This window comes from Callospermophilus lateralis, chromosome 13 (genome assembly GCF_048772815.1).
Source record: "Callospermophilus lateralis isolate mCalLat2 chromosome 13, mCalLat2.hap1, whole genome shotgun sequence".
In the NCBI taxonomy this organism is placed as follows: domain Eukaryota; kingdom Metazoa; phylum Chordata; class Mammalia; order Rodentia; family Sciuridae; genus Callospermophilus; species Callospermophilus lateralis.
Window position 1 is genome coordinate 43,197,620 of NC_135317.1, and position 21,235 is coordinate 43,218,854.

The 21,235-nt window shown below is 37.0% G+C and overlaps 1 non-coding gene across 1 annotated transcript; it reads left to right on the forward strand.

The window, feature by feature from the left end:
- Positions 1-20,634: 20,634 nt before the first annotated feature.
- On the forward strand, positions 20,635-20,741 carry LOC143379756 (U6 spliceosomal RNA). The gene has a single exon (XR_013088535.1). It is a non-coding gene; the product is annotated as a U6 spliceosomal RNA (small nuclear RNA).
- Positions 20,742-21,235: the final 494 nt, after the last annotated feature.

Here is a 21,235-nt window from a genome sequence, read left to right on the forward strand (position 1 = left end):
TTTCTTTTGCTCACTGAAGGTTCTGGAAGCCAAATGTCTGAAATACATTAACTGTGAGACTGCCTGTGTTCATAGCCATTTCCTCAATTTAAGTTTTCACATCCACAATGTCAACACAAGCAGATTATCTGGTGCAAAATCTGAGATTTGTTACTTGAGTTTATGAAGATGGTGAGAAATACAGGAACAGCATAAAACAAAACAAAACAAAAATCATTTCTAAACATTAGGCTGATAGGATCTCTTTTAAATCTGTTGATCAGATGTTTTTATGTCCAAAGAACAATGCTACTCTATTGTTTCTTTTTACTCATGCAATTTCTTTGTTAAAAATGGATTATATTTGTGAAGTCTACTTATATCAAATTTTAATGATTTCTCATTAAACATGTTTGAATGTGATTAATGTCAAGTTCAAATATATATGAATCAACCCTAAAAGATCTCTTACTAATTAGAAAAATGTTTCAGAGTTAACTGGTTATAATCTAAATTATTCAGACTGATGAAACTTTCAAGATGATTTTATATGGTTATATCCTCAAATTTGTCAGCAAATTTGAATCACAGTTATGTGGCACTGGTCCTGAATCGTGAACCCATGAAAAACCCCAGATCTAGGAATGATTATAATTTTTTTTTGTTGTTGTTTTTTTTTGACATCTCATCATTATATACGTGATACCTAGCACTTCTTTTGGCCCAAGTAGTTTTTCAATAAATATTTATTGACTGACTGGCTGGCAGATTGGAAAGGATGGCTTTCCAGCAATGCAGAAGAGATGTGAATGCTCTTGGGCAGGCCAGCAGCATAACAGACTGAAGGGTAACCATCCAGCAATTAGTGAGTGACTCTAGGAGGAACGGGAGAAGGGGGAAAAAAAGAGAAATTAAAAGAAAAGGAGAAAATATGTGTAAAGAATCCAAGATCTTGGAGGAGGGCAGGGCCCCAATATCTTTTACCTCAATATCTGTAAGCTTTGGATGTCACACCACCAGACACTGTCTACCGGCCTGACCATGGAGGTAAAGCCTTGGACTCTGAGCCCCAGACCAGTCCTCACAGAGTCCTCACAGCCCCCTGTTCCATTTCTCATTAACCAGCCATATCTAAGACCTACCTTGACCTCAGCATTGCTAGAAGTGTGCTCATGGAATTCATCAGCTCAACAGGGTGGGTTTTGAAAGTGTAAGCAAGTGTTCTTAACTATTACTGTGGAACATCAGGTACAAACCAGGAATGCTGGGAGGTCGGGCTACCCTACTAATAGCACATTATACTAGCAGATAATGTCTTGCTTTGGTTTGAAATATATATAATACTGATATGTGTATTGGGCCAATAAAGACATCATATAGTATTAAAATTTTTGAGTTGGCTGCAAGTATGAACCAGCAGTCTCAGCTACTTGCAAGGCTAAGATAGGAGGATTGCTTAAGCCCAGGAGTACAGGGCCAGCCTAGGCAACATAGCCAGACTCTGTCTCAGGAAAACAAAACAAAACAAAACAAAAAACCCTAGATGCTTAAATTTTTAATTTTTTACTTCACATATGCAAGATACTTTATATGTAATCATGGAGCAATTTCTTTCTAAACGCCCCTGAGTTTGAAATATGTTTTCTGTTCTTTTTTTTTCCTCTTCTACTTCATACTAGAGTTAAGTGTACTCCCTGTCCTTCCTTTCCATTAGGAATTATATGGTTGAAGGCAAAGAACACAATCTTTTAAGAAAAATCTTTAAATCTATTAGAAGTACTAATGAGAATGTGATTTTTGATAAACATGAAAAGCAAAAAGATGAATCTAAGGAAATAAGGATTTGGGAATAAGAAATTTTATTTACATTGACTTTGTAGGGGGAAAGGCATTCTGAAACACTTTCTTTTCTGATGAAACTTTGAATGCCAATTTTTGTTAAACACATTTACATCTAAAATTTAGTTCTGTTGACAGTTAACTCAAGGGTCTTTTATCTATGCTTAATGTCACCGCTATATCCTGCCATCGATCTAAGAGAAAAACACCCTATTGAAATCAATGGGGAGTTCTCTGTAAAAATCAATGGCAGGATATGGCCTGTAAGAATAGTGGTTACTGTAAGCTTTCAGCTGTGAGGCCACCATAAATGTGACTTCAGGGTAACCCTTTAGACCACGTTCAAAAACAACAATGAAAAAAATTGCCATTCTTTAGGAGGAGGATAAAATGGAAGGAAGGAAATGGCACATGTTTGTACAGGATAATCTATCATGTTCCCACAGCTTAGCAGCAACCTTGCATTGTCCTTTCACGATTCTCAAAGAAAAATTCATGGAAAAAGACAAACGCCTTTCAAAAAGGTCTATATTCCCTGAATACAAAATAAGTGCATATTACCATACAGAATAACACAAATCAGCTCAGTTAAGTGGAACCAACTGCTCCCTCCTCATTACACGGTAGCCTGTGGCTCACAATTACACACCCTGGTTGCAAAGGAGCAACCAGCCTATCAAGGATGAGAGAAAGAAGGAAAAACAGCCAAGAGGACAATCACTTCCATTATTAAGGAGCTTGCATTTTCCAGGGAGTGAAAATATCTGAAAATTAAATCCTAGAATATTTTGAGAAAAGATGTATAGGTTGTATAGAATGAAATATGCACTTTGCATAGAGTAAAATATTGCAAACTTTCCATTTCTGTTTAGCTATTTTGTTTAAAAAATGCCTCCTGGATGCATATGGACAATCTCCTGTACAAACTGAATATAGCAATTGTTACTGTCCACATCTGACATTCTAGCTTTACCCACAGAGGAGCCATTGGTATCACGGTATCATAGTACTTTTAGAAACAAAAGAAGATGTGGGATGATTGGTTTGCAGGGTTGTCACTCTCAGACAGGGCAGTCTGCACACCCATCACATTGTCAACCTCACACAGGACAGGAAGAACAGGTTCCAATCATACTAGGTTTTAGGGGGCTTTGGGAGATGGAGCCCCCTGGCCTCACAAATTTGGATTTAATTCTTCAGACCAGACAGTTATCACCTTCCCCCAATCATTATGAACAATGGTCTCAATTCTCTTTTCACACTTTTTATATGATTATTTTCTATTGGGTATAAGAAAATATATTCTATTAAGTTTTCTTTTAGGTAACATGATCATCACTATCAGGAGTCAATATTATGTGTCTTGAAATTGGGGGAAATTAGGAGGGCCTCAAATTGCCTTTCTCACTCTGTCCCTTAGATAAGTTGTCCTAGATAAACAAATCCCCTTGCTGTGGGGCCATCCAAGGTTTCTTCTCATCTTTGAGTAGTGGCTTCCTTGCTAGCTAGAGGAATTAATCAAACAATTCAATCACATCATTTCACAGGAAACAGGAGTTTATCCCACCCTTTTGATACTACAAAGCACGCCTCTTAGAGCCTTCTACCTGTTTAAGCACAAGTTCTCTGTTCCTTTGTGGCATGCCGTGTTCTCCTTTCTGGGTGGTGATTATATGTGACTGGTGACTTGCTGTCAATCACATCTGACCTTGTCAGGTGCCATGTGTTCAGCCATCCCTGTAATACTAGGGTAGGAATCTTTCCCTCACCAATGGGGTGAAGAGGAGGTAATTAAAACAATTCCCTAAAAGGTAGGTTGAATGGAGAAGTGGTCCTCTATACCCTGAGACATAATTATCTTAATTAAAATGTAAAGAATGAAGCATGAATATTTTAAAAGACAGAGCCAACTTCACCATGAGTTGTGTTTATAAAGGGGACATGTGTTATGAAAATCTAAAAAGGATATTGCAAATTTATATGGCTTGATACCCAAGTCTTATGAGGGAAGAGGGTAGAATGAATTTGGAATCAAAAGAATCATAAAGTGAAAAAAGGATAAGCATACCCTTTTTTTTTTTCTGAGATTAAGAAAATGAAAAGTCACCAAAGGAGAGGATAAACAAAGAGAAGGTGGAATAACCATGTTTTCATGATGAGGAAACAGAGGTTTAAGAGTTCTGCCTGAATAGAGATTTTTCAGCAGCCAGAGAAAACATCTAGGACTCAGGGGAAATAAAATTTGGTCCCAGGTGGAAAATGGCTTAGTTGTTTCACCACTTTCATTATCATACTGATTACATGGCACTCTGCTAAATGTCCCTCAATCATATATAATTTGCCTTTCTCCCCAACTCAGATTTTTGAGCTAAGTAATATTTCGATGGTCATGAAACACAAAAATTTGGTCTAGAAATGTGGGAGAAGTTGTGCGGGGAGTGGGGGAGGGGGGGTTCCCAGGTAAATAAAGTTCTTTTAGGTGTCTATGTAAGAACAGAAGGTAAGAACACAAGACGTAGTCAGTAGTGGACAGTAACTAAAAAGAACCAAATATCCCATTCCATCCCATCCCTTCTCCTAAATGCTTCGTCACTCATCCACTCCAGAATACTTGGAGCGTTCATGATGTTCATAGAAAGGCCGCTGCCATCTCATGGAGCCTGCCAAATACAACCATACTGAAAATAATCCCTGTGAAACAAAGAGAGGGCCAAGAAGAGGCCCTGCCGTCAGCCTTTGTAAGAAAGGGAATCAGAGAGAAGGTCCAGGAGGACATGATGCTTAAAGTAAAAATTTGAATGTAAGTAGATTTTGGCAAGGTGGACAAGTGCTATGTTTTTAAATTTTTTTAAAATTTTTTATTTTTTTGATGTGTTGCGGGGTGACTTCTTTTCCACTTTATTCAGATACAAATGACAACTAAATATATTTATGGTATACAATATGACATTTATGTATATATATATGTACATTATGAAATGATTAAATCAATCTGATTAACAGTCATCACCTCACATACTTAGATTTTGTGTGTTAAGATCATTTAAGACCTTTCTTTGTCATTTTCAAGCACATAATGCATTATTATTAATTACTGTCACTACATGGTATAATAGATCTGCAGATCATGTTCATTTTGTCTAACTGAAACCTGGTACTCTCTGGCCAACACTTCCCTACTATCCTTCCTACCCTAGCTCATGGCAACCACTTTCTTTTCATTTTTTGGAAAGAATTCGAGGAGGATATTAAGTTGTTTAAAAGAATTTTGGTAAAATTCAATCATGAAGCTACCAGTTCTAGGATTTTCTTTGATGGGAGTGTTTTTTTTTTTTTTTAAATTCATTGTTAATAATTCAATCTTCTTACTTGTTATTAATCTGTTCAGCTTTTCTGTTTCTTTATAATTCAGTCTTTGCAGGCTGTATATTTCTAGAAATTCATCCATTCCTTCTAGGTTATCGAATTTGTTGAGATATAACTATTCATAGTTGTCTCAACAATTCTTTGTCTTCCTACTGCTATCAGCTGCAGTCTTGTTCATTTCTGATTCTGTTTGAGTCAACTGTCTTCTTAGTCTAAGGATTTGTCAATTTTGTTTATCTTTTCAAAAACCGGATTCTTGTTGATCTTTTCTATTGTTTTTCTAGTCTCTGTTTATTTCTGCTCTTATCTTTGTTATTTCTTTGTTCTTTGCTAGTTCCTTGAGATACATACAATGTTAGGTTGTTTATTTGAAACCTTTCTTCTTTTTTTAAATGTGGGTGTGTATTGCTATAAGCTTTCCTCTTAGAATTTGTCCCTTTTGTTGTGTCCTGTAAGATTTAGTGTTCTTCTGCTTCCACTTTTGTTTGTCTCAATGTATTTTTTATAATTTGCTTTTTGATTTCTTCTTATTGGTTGTTCAGAATCGTGTTTTAAGTTTCCATGTATTTGCATATTTTGCACTTTCCTATTATTGATTTCTAGATTCTTACCATTATGATCAGAATAGATACTTGATATGATTTTGATGTTTTTAATTCTGTTAGGATTGCTTTGTGTCTTTTAGTCTGTTTTGTATTGCTGTAACAGGATCTGGGTGAGATATAATCAACAGAAATTTATGAATTGTGCTTCTGGAAAATGGGAAGTCCAAGATCAAGGAGTTGGCATCAGGAGAGAGCTTTCTTGTTGCATTATCCCATGGTAGAAGGCAGAAGAGGACCAGAGGGAAGGCCGGAGAGAGAGAGAAAAAGAGAGGGAGGGTGCCAAAGTCTCCCTTATACTAATTTATTTCCAAAATAGTGACATTAATCCATTTATTCCACCCTTGTGACAATCATCCTCATTAGGTCCACCTCGTGATACTTATATTAGTGTTTGTTTCCAACACATGCCCCTTGGGAATACATTCAAGTCCCAGCGGTAGCGGTAGCCTAACATGTACATCCTGGAGAGTGTTCCTTTTGTATTGGAGAAGAATTTGTATTCTGCTGCTTTTGGATAAGAAGTGACATGTGAAGGAATCATGGAAGAGAAGAGATTCAGAGAATTTGATGACCAGTGGGGTATGAGAGTGAAGGAAAGAATAGAGTCTAGGATAATTTAGAAAAAAAAAAAAACAACCTCTTAACTAAACCTTGAGAACGTGAAAAAGCATGTATATCTAGTAGTTACCAATAGTCTTCGGGTTTGAGGAATCTAGTGTTTGAAAAAGGAAGTGGTTGAGAAAGAAAGCTGAGTAGTCCAGCAGCAGTTGGGTGAGGAAAAGTCTGGCTGCCAATCTAGAAGCAGTGGGGAGGCACTGGAACATGTCACATGGATCCGAGTCACATATCTGACTCGCAATATTCGTGTTGTTGTTCTGGAGAGGAGAGGACAGTTTCAAGAGGTATGTTCCCCTTCAGTTCCCCCAAGGTACCTGGTCCATTGTGACTGATGCTTTTCTAATCTTTCCCCCACTAGGTGGTGTGATCCCCCAGAGGTGGGCACAGCACTTTCCCATCACTGGTCTCCTCTGTATCTTTCCTCCCCAGCATTAGATCCTTTAGGTTTTAGCTGACATTCGATCGACTTTATCACTATACAGGGATTACAGGAAGATGAAGAAGCAGTTTAGTGCTGAGACAATTCCACATGATTATTAAAATGATTGAGTTTGATCACAACAATGGATTTCTGAAGCATAGTAGAGATTATACCCAAGCAACTATGTTTTGGCTTATATCCCGCTTCCACGAACCCATTCAGATGTCTCTGTTTTACACAGTGTTGAAAAGCTGACTAGTATAATAATAAAATCTGCCAGTGAGTTTTATTTAATTACATGTTCTTGGTATTGGGGACAATAAGCCACATGAAGAACTAATACAAATGAAAGAGTCGATAAAATATGAATATAAGGTGACAAATGCGGTAAAGATTTTGGGATGAAGCAGATAGTACTTTGGTTCTCCACTTGTGGTCTAAGTGCTCTGAGCCTCAGTTTTCCTATCTGTTAGGCAAACACACTACAGTTTTTCATAGGTTTGTGGTGAGGACCAAACCTGATGTGCAGTGAGAAGCATCCAATAGACAGATACAAACATGTAAGCTGGGGTAGAGTCTAATGGAATAGCAGTTTGCCATGTGTACAGAATATACTCTGAAAATATTTATATATTTCAGCCCGAGAATATATATTCTTTGCAAAGTACTGCTTATACTACAGACTGAAACATAATGCGTGTATAATTTATAAATAAGCACACCCTCTTATTTTTAATTTATTACTAATAATATTGTGGTGATAATGAAGTTCTAATGATGTAAATATGCAACCCAATTTAAGGCACAGGTCCTCTTCTAGTGCCTTTATAGCTCATGTATTTAAAGTGTCTGGCATACAGTAATTGCTCAGGAGATGGTAACTATTATTATTGGAGCTGCTACTTATAATTTGGTGATTTCTTTTTATGGCTGTGTAACATGAATGTTGTGAAGAAATTAAACCTTGGGACTAGCATGACATAAAATAGATTCTTTTCTCACTTGAATTTTCATTCTGGGCAAATTTAACCAGAACGGTGTGGTAATAAGTCTTTGGAAGTCTGCTTCTGGAATTGTGTTGATGTCAAACATGTATATAAATGCAAATGGTTTTTTTGCGGATTAATTTTATTATAATAAAGAATGTTCTCATCTAGTTAAAATGACTATGTTTTTCATATGGGTACTTTAAGGTACAATTGCAGATTTGATTTTATGCCTAACATATAGTTTGTTATTTTAGTTTAGTATTTAAATTAACAGTACTAAATTATGTTCACATAAGCCCATGGCTCCTCCTCTTCAAATACTGTTTTTGTAATACATTATGCTAGTGGGTTTTTAGAGCAAATTATAACCTAAGGCTGTCTTTAAGATGTCATTGTCTGGAACCCTCAGAGGAAGTAGGTAGGGCATGTGTAAATAAACAAACACATGCTGTCCAACATCCAAATAAAAATGTAAAAATATTCAATTTTCTAAATGGGTATTTTATCTATATACTGCCAAAACAACCAGATTTTTGGCTTTCTTTAAATATGGGTGGGCGTTTGGAGTCAAAAAGGCAAAGCCTGCACAGGCTTAATATCTTTCCCTTTTATCTGGATTTGGAATATGATCCAGAGCTGTGTTGCATAAGCAGCAGTGTTGAATATGGACATAGATGTGCCCTGTTGGGTTTTCTCTCAGGGATTGCCCTCTATTACTGGTTTCCCAGTAATTTTTCTTTCAGGGAAATTTGCTATCTTGCCTTATAAAGATTTTGAGGGCTTCCCGGAGGCACAAAGATTCCTACTTGTCGCTTTCTACTAGTTGGGGAGCAGGCTAAGCCACTGGAGAGTTTTATCTCACAATGGATGTAAGCAAAGGTCACTTGCATTTGAAACTAAATTACTTAAACACACACACACACACATACATTCGGGATCTCTGATTTCTTTAACAACAGGAGAAAAATTTGGGGTAACATGAAATCAAAAAAAATGATTTAAAATGTTCACAGTGGTTATAACAGTAATAACTATCATCCACTGAGTGCTTTCTGGGACTAGCTCTTTACACTTTTTTTTTCCTCCATATCATTTTTCCTATGAGACAATGACTACTAATTAATCACATTTTACAAATGCTATAACTGGGACTCAATTAAATAATTTGTCCAAAATTACACAACTGAAGAACTGAAGAATGGCCGAGTCCAGAATATAAACCTGGGTTTGTCTGATTGCAAATCTGCTTTCTTGACTATTATTAACTACTGTATTATAATAGAATCTTCACAAGTTTGCAAATGTGAGCTCTAGTCCTACTGAGGGTTGATTTACATACAGTATTTTGCGTAATTTTTTCAACCTACACTCCATTTTGTTAAAATAAAGGAAGACCAAACCCTTTTCACTTTAAAAGTATTTGATATGTTCATTGAAGAGTATAAACCATCTACCTGAGAATCACTTGTGTTCATCAGAAGATTTTATTAAACTTTGCCTCTTCAGATTATATTATTGAAAAGAAAAAGTTTCTCCAAAATAAAAGATTATTTCATAATTTAAAAAATTACTTATAATGCCTCATTTTATGTAGAATTCTGATAAGCCATTCTAAACCAAGAAAACTTTTCCTTTCATACCCACAATTCATCATGCTCCAGATGCAATGATTTTAAACAAACACATGATGTACAGTTGTATGTCACATAATGACCTTTTAGTCAACTATGGGTCACATATATGACAGTGTCTACACTATATAGTATAGGCAGATAGTAGGCTATACCACTTAGGTTTGTGTCAACACCATGAAAAACTCATCTAACTATGTGTTTCTTAGAACATGTCCCTGTTGTTACATGGCACAGACTGTATATTGATAATATGAGATAAAAACACAAAATGAGATTATAAAGTTTCTTCTTTTTCACATAGCTTACATACAGAAGAGTTTGACCCTGAACCCTAAAACCCAGCCAGCTGAATTCAAAGCAACAAAGGGAATGGAATTCAGTCCATTTGCAAATACCATCACTACCAGCACTGCAAAGCCCATGCTTTTATTACGGTATATCCAAGGCTGATCTAAATGGAGGTATCTATACCATGCAATTCCAGGGACCACCACAAGGTTGCTTGGAAGACCAATTCTGCAAGGCCCTAGAGGACACTTTTCCCACTGATGTTGTTTGGTGCATAATGTGCCCATCTGTATACAGCAGTCTTGTTTTCACGAATTAGCTCCAGATCATGCTTCTGAGAGTACCTGTGTTTCTGCCCTTTTATGAAGAGATCTCATATTTCTTATATGACTGTGTACCCTTGGAGGAGAAAACTATTAGCTGTTATCCTAGAGCAAATCCTGAGTAATTGAAGTTGGAAGCAAGCTCATTTTGCTTTTGAAGGAGGTCAAATCACATTGAGAAGGAGAAACCTAAATCTGGCACCATGTCAGAGGATCTTCAGCAAACAAAGGATGGCACAAGATTGCTTGAACCTGGGAGGAGAAATAAAAGAAGGGGAAGGACATATTAGCTTGCTGGAATCAAATTGTCTTTCAGAATTTGGCCTGGGTCCCTGTGAGCCAGCGAGATGTCCAGCTTGTTCTTGTCTACCCTTTCCAAGGGACTGTATCTCATTAGAGTCCCTCAGATGGAATGCCGATAGGGAGATAGGCTGGGGGTTTTTTACACTGCTAAGGGAAAAACTCTGGGGCTTTAAAAGTATGTGAAGTGGAAGTTATTAAAATATTCCTGGGATACCTACTATGTGACAGCTCCATGAGATATAACAGAAAATGACATCATAGTTTTAATATCCAGGGTTTTAAATGTCCTTGCTGGCTTCATTCAATACTCAGGAAGTTGATTCTTTTAATCATTAATCCAGTAAGCCTGGAGGGCTGACTTTGGGTTGACCTTCTCTGTGACTTACAGGGAGGTGGCAGGACACCTTTGTATTCCTTGCCTGGGTGGGGCTATCTGGAATTCACTGGGGACTGTGCTGGCAAAGTGATGGCCAGTCCACAGGGAATCTAGGAGAAGTAGATGCTTTTTTTCTAGATTAGTTTATCTTCCCAGACATTTTGTAGGTCCTTGGGTGTTTGACTTTAGTTTTAGACTTTATTTGTGCCAGAAATAACTACATGTTAAAATGTTATGGGATTGACATGAAAATAAACAAAAAAAGTAGCTCAAGTGATCTGCTTGTCAGAACATCTCCAAATCAAAATGAAGGGACAAAATGTCAACCTTTTCAAAGTATCAATGAAATCATTACCAAAACTCATTAATACTGATTGAAAAGTTCCTGCTACAGGCTGACACAAAGGATCTATTAGCTGATACATAAAACCAAAGACTAAGCAGAAATAGAGTATGCTGACAGGTGAGAATGGAAACACCTACCCCCATACGGTCCTTGGTCCACATTAACTGGACTTTCACTGTGCTCATTAGCAGAACCTCATTAATACAGGAGAATCTTATTCAGTTAAGTCCCTGAATTATTCACTTGAGGAGCAGTTTTCACAACCTATCAGTTCTTTACCAGAAAGCATGAACAGTTTTCCTAGCAAGATTGTTTGAATCCTTTACCTAAAATTTGTTCTCTGTTCTTTCCCACTAATTCTGAATTACTACTTCGTGATCCTCTTTCAGTTCTATCAAGAATTTCCCTCTGCTGTTCCTCATTGAAAGACTCACCTTAAACCTGAAAGGATCCAGAATACACCATTGTAAAAGGATGTTTTTTTGTTTTCTTCCTGAACTCTCTTTATCTATTAAATGAATTTAACTATCATAAATTCCTTCCCCTGAGAGTTTCACAATCTGAGAAGATTGATTCCTGTCACCAGAAAGATAAAATTGGAATTGGGACAAGAGACCACCTAGACAGTATTATGAAACAATCATATCTATTATTCTTTCCTAAAAGGCCTTTGTTTCTCCATAAGAACCCTTTCTTCTCCTTCCTTTTCCTTATTTAGAGGTATACAAACCCCCAGTTCTTTTTTTCACTCCTTCACAATATTTTTATTGGTGCATTATAGTTATACATGATAGTGGGTTCATTGTTACATATTTGTACATGCATACAACACAACAGTATAATTTGGCTAACATCCCTCCCCAGCACTCCCCCCTCTCTTACCTCTCCCCATCTCTTTCCCCTATTCTACTAATCTCATTTTGCTTTTTTGAATCACCCCTGCCCCCACCAACCTTTCTTTTCCTTTTTCCTCTGTAGCTTCCACAAATGAGAGAAAATATATGACCCTTGACCTTCTGAGTTTGGCTTATTTCACTTAACATAATGGTCTCAAATTCCATTCATTTTCCTGCAAATGACATAATTGCATTTTTTCTTATGGCTGAGTAAAACTGCACTGTGAATATACACATTTTCTTTATCTGTTCATCTGATGATGGACACTAGGCTCCTTCTATCGTTTGGCTACTGTGAACTGTGCTGCTATGAACATGGGTGTGCACATATCACTGTTGTAAAATAACTTTAAATATTTAGGATAAATGTCAAGGAATGTATATCTGGATCATATGGTGCTTCCATGCCTTGAGTTTTGATGAACTTCCATATTGGTTTCCATAGTGGTTGTACTAATTTACAGTCCCGTCAACAATGTAAAAGTGTTCTTTTTTCTTTATATCCTTTCTGGTTTTTATTATTGGTTGTGTTCTTTATTTATTTTTTATGTTTTTTTAAGAGAGAGAGAGGAGAGAGAGAATTTTAATATTTATTTTTTAGTTTTCGGCAGACACAACATCTTCGTTTGTACGTGGTGCTGAGGATCGAACCCGGGCCACATGCATCCCAGGCGAGCGCGCTACCGCTTGAGCCACATCCCCAGCCCTGGTTGTGTTCTTTATGATTGCTATTCTGACTTAGGATGAGATGAAATCTCAGTGTAGTTTTTGATTTGCATTTCAATAATTGCTAGAGATACTGAACATGTTTTCATATATTTGTTGACCATTTGTATTTCTTCTTTTGAGAAGTGTCTGTTTAATTCATTTGCCCTTTAACTAGGTTACTTGTTTGTGTGTGTTTGTGTGTGTGTTTTAAGTTCTTTGTATATTCTAGATATTAATTCTCTGTCTGAGGAGCAGGTAACAAAGATTTTCTCCCATTTTATATGTTCTCTTCACATTATTTTTTCCTTTGTTATGCAGAAGCTTTTTAATTTTATATCATCCCATTTATTAACCCTTGTTAAGCCCCAAATTAAGCTTTTTGAGTCACAATTTTCTGTGAACTCCAGCATACATATGTGACTAAAAGTTTGCTGATTTCTCATTCTTTTCTTGTCTTTCCTTTTAGTGCTGGGGATGGAACCCCATAGCCCCTGTCTTTTCTTCTTGCTAATGATCTTTTATGAGTTTAATTTGCAGGCCCCAGATACTAAACCTTAAAGGGTAGAGGAAGTTTTGCTTCCTGACAGATCAACTACAAAATCTCAATAAAACACAAACTTCCCCTTTCCACTCTAAGATGCCACTGGTGCTGTGGGCAACTGTGTTTTCCCTCATCTCACTGTGGGAATGAGAGTTCTGATGATATTTGAAAAGTCAGCACTATTGACACCAGATTTCCAAAAGTGATGAGAGACCTCTTTTTTTTTTTTTTCATAATAAAAAGACCTCTACTCATTTGGAATATCACTATTCTACTGAAAATCAGAGAAAAACTTCTTGTTAGGAGACTGGTTCTTCAATATATTTGAAACAGATTTCTTCCAGAAATAAAGGTTAACTTGTGATATCTGAAACCTATTGGAAGTTGAGTATGTTGGTTGAAAGGGATAGAATTCTCATATTAAATCCTAAATAGAGCTACAGTCCTGTGCTTTGATTTGCAAGGCACTAAATGCCCTATAAGGTATCAATTCTGCTATTAAACAATTAGCTTAAAGATTGACTACGGCTAAACCCTCACAAACTCAGATCATAGCATATTGGCTGAATTGAATTCATAAAACACTTGTGGCTATAGCAGAGTTCATTAAATAATTTGCCAAAGCTCAACTGGCTGCTTCATCTGCTTCTCTGAATGCTAATACGGTGGCAGATAATGAAGGTGGCTTGTGTATAATGAGGGGAATCTGCCCTTGTCCCCTTCCCAGGGGCTCATGAGTGCCTAGCAGAAGTTGAAGAGCAAGCCTTTAGCAATTCATGTGCATTGTGGCTTCCTGGAAACTTGTGACAAAGCAGTACAATCTTCTTCAATTCTGTGACAATCATTTGTCGGACATTTTTCTGCCTTTTAGATTGAGTTAAAATGATAGCCCAGAATCTGTTCTTCCCTATAATAATAAGGGTGTTATTTCAACATGCAGCCAAGCCAGCCTACTTCCAGAGTCACCGATGAGTATTTCCATCAGAGAAATGATTCAATTGAAGTAATTATTATTATGCCATTGTAATGAAAACTGGTTACCTAGAACAAAACAGGCTGATTTCTCAACTTGGAGGATGATTACCAAGGAAGGGTCAATACAGAAAACATACTAAGAACAAAGAGGGTGACAGCCTTAGGTTTAGCAAGCTATATGGAACAATTAACAAAATTAATCATAAGAATTAAATCTATAAATAAAAAAATGATGAATTAGTAGTATGCTTCGGAAAGGCATGATTGACGTATTATTTAGAAGGGTAAAGCCAACTCTGCTGAAATGACTTTACAGAAATGATTTTTACATCTTCCAGGTATTTTAAATGGTGAAAGTTTTATTAACTTCATTCACAGATATAATCAAGACGATACAAACAATGTTAAGAGCAGTTATGTGGCAAGAAATGATATAATACAGATAAAGAAAATGAAATTATGGCCTTGTAAGATTCGATCTCAGGTACCTTAGAGAATTGGCACTAGGACTGGTTATCAGGCCTAAGATAGGATAAAATTGCTGTTAAGGGGTTGTACTGCATGGAAACCAAAATGACATCAAGCTTCAATAATTCAATTATAGGGAAGGCTGAGTATGATGGCTTTGTTTCCAATAGAGCACAAGAGAGTTCTGGTTGGTGTCTTAATTGCTGTTTTAAGATAATGAAGAGAACTAAAAGAAAAAATTCAAACAGCCTCTTCATATTTGTCCAAAAAACACAAAGCATTAAAAGACGACCTGGCGAAGTCCAATGCAAGTATTTGACAGTAACACAAAGGGTGCTTTGTTTGGGAAAACATCACAAGGGAAGCTATTAAGAGCTGGAATAATACTAAGGGGACTATAAAAAGAAAAGAAAAAGGGAAAGCAGGAGAAACAAATAGGCAGAAATGAACAGAGACCAGATAGTAGTAACAAGGTGTGCAGGGCACAATGATTCTTTCTTTTCCAAGGACATTTGAGATCCTAATGAGGAGAACAACTCCATCCTGCTCACACTGCAGCCAGTTAGAAATGTGATTTTCAGGGAGAATGGACCATGACAGGAAATCGTTTGCAAATGAGTCTAATGGGCAGTCACTTCCACTCCTGATGAAATTCCCAAGATCCATAGTAAGGTCTGTTTCTGAGCAGGAAAATCTGAGCCTCTAAATGCAATGCTAATGTTGCAGACACCCTACCCCACCCCTCTACTATTCAGAAGACTGAAGGAAAGGAAGCAAGTCTTGAAGGCATGTTTCCCAAAGCCATATTGTTAGAAGGCTTAGACATAGTTTCCCTATTAAATATATTGGAACTGATTGGATTTTAGATTGAATTTGACTAAATTGCTTAAATATCAAGCAGACAGCTCCACTCTGTCCTTAGAAACAGCATGTCTTCTTAGCTGTATACTCTGCCTGTAAAAAGGAGGGTAGATGGGAGGAAGGGAAACTGGATCTATCAAACAACTACTCCTTGAGCTTGTACCATGTACCTGGTTCTGGGACAGAGGTTCCAAAAGGATGACACTTGTTTTCAAGGAGTTTATCATGGTGTGAAAACATTTATTCTCCTTCAAGTGTTAGACTGAGAGCTCTTCAATGGTGAATGGTCTTTTCTTATTTATGAGTTAGCCTGCACCCAGACTGGGCATTAAAACATTTGATGAAGGAACATGGAGGAAACTATCTTTAACAAGGAGCAAGAAAGTCCACGAGAAAGTAACATAGAAGTCAGAAAACAACTCAGAACAAATCAGAAGAGGAAACCCTTCTTGAACTTGAATAAATGGAGAAGCATGGTTGGGAGGGGGAAGCATATGTATAGAGGAAAGGTTTTGTCTTAGGGTTTATAAATTGATTCCAAATAAATTATCTCCAAACCTCCAAATGTTGTGTATTGGATTTTAGAAACAGAATCCTACATCATAATTTTTGTAGGTTCTTAAATGCTATTTACCCCAAATCACTAACAAAGCCTGTTGAAAAGACAAAGCCAAGTTCCATGCTTATTGGAGTAATAAGGAGCCCAGATGTTACCCTTAGAAGGAAGAAGCAAGGTTGGATCCTACTGAGGTTTGAGGTTTAGTTTTAGGTGTACCTTTCAAAGCAGGGGCTAGATTATAATGGGGTAAGGATCATGACGTAATATACCAGAATTGGTGATGACAGCTAAAAGAGAATTAGAAGTGAAGAGTTTGGAGAGTCTTGGGACATAAAAGACATGTTGCTGCTTCATACTGAAGAACTGATGGTAGTTAGGGGAAGTTCAGCTAATGAACAAAGAAATGGTTCGTGGGTAGAGTCTCCTGGAATAGTAATGATACTGAGCAAGGGCTCACTGCCCAGTGAACTCAGAAACCAGCATGATGGCATGGGGTTTTTGCCAAAAGAAAGAGCTTGTGTTGAGGGTCGATTGTCAAGGAGATGGGAGGTCAACTCAAATCTGTTTCCCTGTGGTAGCGGGGGAATTTATAGGAAGGGAGAAGGAGAAGCTGCTTATTGATTGGATGGTGAGAAGGGGAATCCATGGTTCTTTGGGGCAAGCTTGGACAGCCTTCACACCTCTTTATGGATTGCATATTTCTTTTCCAGGCTGATTATTATATTCTGTGTTGGGGATTTTGAGCTTGTGACATCAAAAACAGGCTTATTTTGAGCATATCCATTTTTGAAAAGCTGAACACCAAGTGGATTCTAGAAATGCTTCTAGAATCCACTTGGTGTTCAGTTTTTAAATCACAAAGATACTTTGTGATTTAAGGAACGTATATCTGGGTATGTGCAGGCCTTCATTGGTTTCTATAAACTTATGCTAATGAAGATGATGAAATAGCAAGTTTTTCATGTTTATGTAGATAGTCGGCTGGGTGGATGGACACTGCCCAAACTCTGTATAGGGATAAATGGCTTTGGTTCTCAAGGTTATAACACAGAGGAGATACAGGGATTCTGGTGCTTACAGTAGTATGGAATGATCTGACTTCCTGCTCGGACACAGCATCATCAATCTCCTTACCTTGCGGCATCATTTTTATCATCACTTAATCTGGCTCCTTTTCCTTTGGCAATACACTGTTAATAAGAGTTACCACTTGTTATGCATCAGTGATGTGCTGGGCTCTACATTTGTCTGTTCCCTTTATTTTCACAAGAACTATTCACAAATGAGGAAACAGGCTCCATGTGGCCTTTGCCCCCAGGCTCAGCCTGCATACTATGGCCTGGAACTCAAGGTTTTGTGCCTCCACTGACACGGTTTTGCTGTCCCACTACCTTCATCAACTGTTGTACTCTCCCAGGGAATCTCTTGCCAGGCAGAGGGTTGGGTTGTTCATTATAGGAACCACAGATCCATTAACTTTTCACTGAAAATTATCATTAGCATGTGTGTGTGCCCTAAAATTCTTCAACTCCTTGGAATGTCCTTACTCAACCTTAATCAAGCCTCTGCTTTGAAAACCCCGCCTTAAATCAAACTTCAAATTCTCAATAAGATTCAACCTTATCTTTTCCCCAATACCCTATCAGGAACTCTACAGTGATGTTTTCTCTCCCTTACCAGGTAAGCAATCAATGTGACTTTGACTCATCAAAAGACTGTGTTCTCAAGATGGAACTTACTCACACATAAACGATATGAGTGTTGAAGCTGGGATCCAACACGAGCTTCAAGGGACTCTAATGCTACTTTCTTAATGATGATGTATGGTGTTTCTCCTGAAGGGTGTTGGGACTAACACTTCTGGGAAAGATCTGAACAAAATTAAAACTTTGTGACCAAAACGCAAACACAAAATCCCTAGAGTCAATCCAACACCTGAAAGTTATTCGACCGAGGCAATTTTCTGTTGCATTAGACACAGTCTATGTGATTATGTAACAGAAAATTGACTCTGCAAAATAACTGTAATTGTACCATCTGACAAGTAAACGACATGAGAGAATAGCGAATTCCTTTTAAATGAATACCTTCTAAAGGAATAGAGGGAAGAACTAGATGCACACAGGTCCTACTTCTCTTTTTTTGCTGACAAATACCCTTTGTTAATAATTTCTCACCAGCTATTTATTTAAAAAGGAGTCAATGTTCTTTTTGTTTGTATCCTGTTTGCTGTCTGGTACAATTACAGAGTGAATTAAGTTGGGTACCACAATATGCATTATGGTATTCATTCTAGTGTAAGCTGTACTTAGGTTTGTAAGTTTTTCAATTTTAACCTTACCTTTCACTCTATGGGAACTGTCGAAAACATTATCCTTTGGGGTTAAAATTTTCCTTTCTTCTTTTGAAGCCAAAGCACCCCCGCCCCCTTTTTGAACATAAGAAAAAGATTGCCTGCAGCTGCTTCTGAGTTATTGGTGAATTAAACCAAAATGGCTGTTTTCATTGTAAAATATTTTATAATCTATTCAAAACTCAACACATAAAAGTTTCCACAACAGATATTTTCCTAATACTTAGAGTTACATAAAAGGCAAATTTATTATATTTTGTTTATTTTGGTTTTTAGGTGAAAACAAACAACAAAAACCAACCCTACCTCATTATATAATAAAGCAAATAATTATTTAGCAAATATAAATGCCTAGACTATGTTTAAAAAAAAAAAAGGCAGCCTTCCTCATTTACTGACAAATGTTTTCCTAGCACCTAGTTTGTGCCAAACATTGTACATCCTTCACATTGAATCTCTCTAATACCCCAGTGAGGTAGGAACCATTTTGCAGATGTAAATAGGTACTGGATCTGGATTGTTTCACAAATGCTCATGTATTGAAGGCTTGGTCTCCAGTGAAGCAATGTCCAAAAGGTGTGGTAGCTTTGGGGAAATGATTAGATCAAGAGGGCTCTCACCTGTTCAGTGGATTAAGCCATTGATAACTGAATGCACCGCTAGGAGGTGGTGGAAACTGTGAGTGGTGAACTTGGTTGGAGGGAGTGGGTCCTTAGGAGTGAGGCCTTGGGTACTATATGTTGCCACCAGCCTCTTGCTCTTTCTTTACCACCTGCCAGTAGCTGAGCACTTTTCCTCTGCCATATCCTTCAGCTTTGAGGTTCCACCTCTCCCCAGGCCAAAGCAATAGAGCCATCTGACATGTCTGAAACCTCTGAGACTGAGACAAATCTTTTTTTTTTTCCCCTTTAAGTTGTATTTTCCTGGGCATTAGGTAGAGTAATGAAAAGCTAACAAAAAATATTGAATCACAAAATGACACAAATTAGAAAAACAACTAGATAAAAATAACATTTTTTAGTAAAATCAATGCAAATTGATCAATTTTATGAATTCAGTGACATTTATTGAGCACCTAATACATGCCATTGGGACTATAAAGTCCAGGAAGAGAGACATGGTTTCTACCCTCACAAACCCTATGAGCATTTCAGCTGCAGAGGATCAAGTATCTACAAACTGAAGAATGTATGTGGTGCCTACTTCTATGCTTTGCTCTGTGAAAGGTTTAGACTGGAGAAAGTCAGGAGACAGGACACCTTCCATGATACTGTGAATGAGTAACTAACACTGCATAAAACTTAGATTTTAAATACCTTGCAATATCAGGAGTGGAAATATATGATTGTTGCAAGTCTGTGGCTAACCTAGGAAACATATTACTTTTAGAGCTAAAAGCCATTGTAGAGATATTATAATCTTATCATCTTCAAGATCTAATTTCAGGTGTCTACAGGTGCCCTTCTAGGTGTCCGACAGGATGTGGAAGGAATGTAGAATGGGGAAAAGAAACAAACCTGTAATCTATTTCATACACTAATTTCTAATATTACTGGAGTCAAGGATTCTGCTGTGAAAAAAAAAAGAATGACATTTCAAGATCACTTATCTAATCGAAATCCTTCCTATCAAATCTCTTATATTCACTGTATCATTTCTATCTGTATTGTGTTGAAAATTTTAAAATGGGAATAATTAAATTAGTGAATGGTCAAGACAAGAATTTCAGATGTGATCAGAATTAATGCAGATTGTCATCCTAGAGATTTGCTCAAGAATTAATTTCATTGTTGAAGAAGCCAAGAGTATCATACAGTTCAAGAAGCACAAGTTTATTCACTTCATTAACAAGGGATTTCATATCAGAGATGGATGTATGAGATGAAACATCATTTAGGAGAAGACCTTGGAAGTAAGAAAATACTTACTGTAAGAAAGAAGCTACTATAAAGGAAGACCTCCTATACACAGGAAAATCATTTATCTGGCTCAAAAGCATGAAAGGAAATCAACCAGATCACCTTCATTTTCTAGAAAAAAATCATCAACTGTGTGAATGGAAGTCCTTCTGGATCAGAAGACCTCCTACTGTCAGATTAAAAAGATGTTATAAATCCATGCAAGAATATCCAGGACCAAGAGACAATTTATCAGATTAGGAAAGTTCTTTAATCAAGAAAACACATGTGCTGGCTTTGGCAGCACATATACTAAAATTGGAACAATATAGAGAAGATTAGCATGACCCCTGAGCAAGGATGACACACATATTCATGAAGCATTCCATATTTTTTGTGCTGTGAATGGATAATTATGAATGTAATGCATTCCACTATTGTCATGTATTAAGAAATAAATAAATAAGTAATAATAAAAAAGAAAACACAGGTATGTAGAAGAAAACACATGCTTCAAGAGACAGTGGACCTTCTTACAGCAGGGAAAGTATTATTTTCAGTAATAATTTGCAGTTTTGGAAATAACTACTCTTTATCGATATTTACAACCTCTAAACCCACATTCATGACTATAAGGAATGGGGACTGAACAGGGTGGGTTTTGAATAGTATGCTCCATATCAGAACTGGACCCACCCAACAGTCAGAAAAAAGCAGTATGAACCCTTCAGGGCAGGACCAGGTTGTGTCATTATCATTGGCTTTGTCCCTGGTATCTAAAATTATACTAGTACTTAGTAGAACCTTAATAAATATTTATTGAATGAATTAATAAATGCATAGGGGCAACTCTGGAAAGCATGTTAAACTCAGCCAGCACTTCCAAAAG